We start from the raw sequence: 286 nt of genomic DNA on the forward strand, positions 1-286 counted from the left end.
TTAAGTCTCTTTCCCCTCGAGTGCCTTGTATTCTAACCCAAATTCAATGCTTTGTGACTGCCCGAATACCTTTTGTGACCACCCTTCAGAGACAGTCATGGCCCATGGGCTGAAAAATACTGTTCCACCTTTAAGGAACTGAATGGAGATTCAGAAAGCCTGGAGTTCTATTCCTAGCTCTGCCACTGAGCTTATTTGTGACCTTGAACAATTACTTTGCCTTTCTGATCCTTTGTTTCTCCTCCCCTTTTTCAGCTTTGTATATTTAGATTACAAGGTCATGGAG

This window comes from Gavialis gangeticus, unplaced genomic scaffold, assembly GCF_001723915.1.
Source record: "Gavialis gangeticus isolate Ggan-Ray unplaced genomic scaffold, GavGan_comp1, whole genome shotgun sequence".
In the NCBI taxonomy this organism is placed as follows: domain Eukaryota; kingdom Metazoa; phylum Chordata; order Crocodylia; family Gavialidae; genus Gavialis; species Gavialis gangeticus.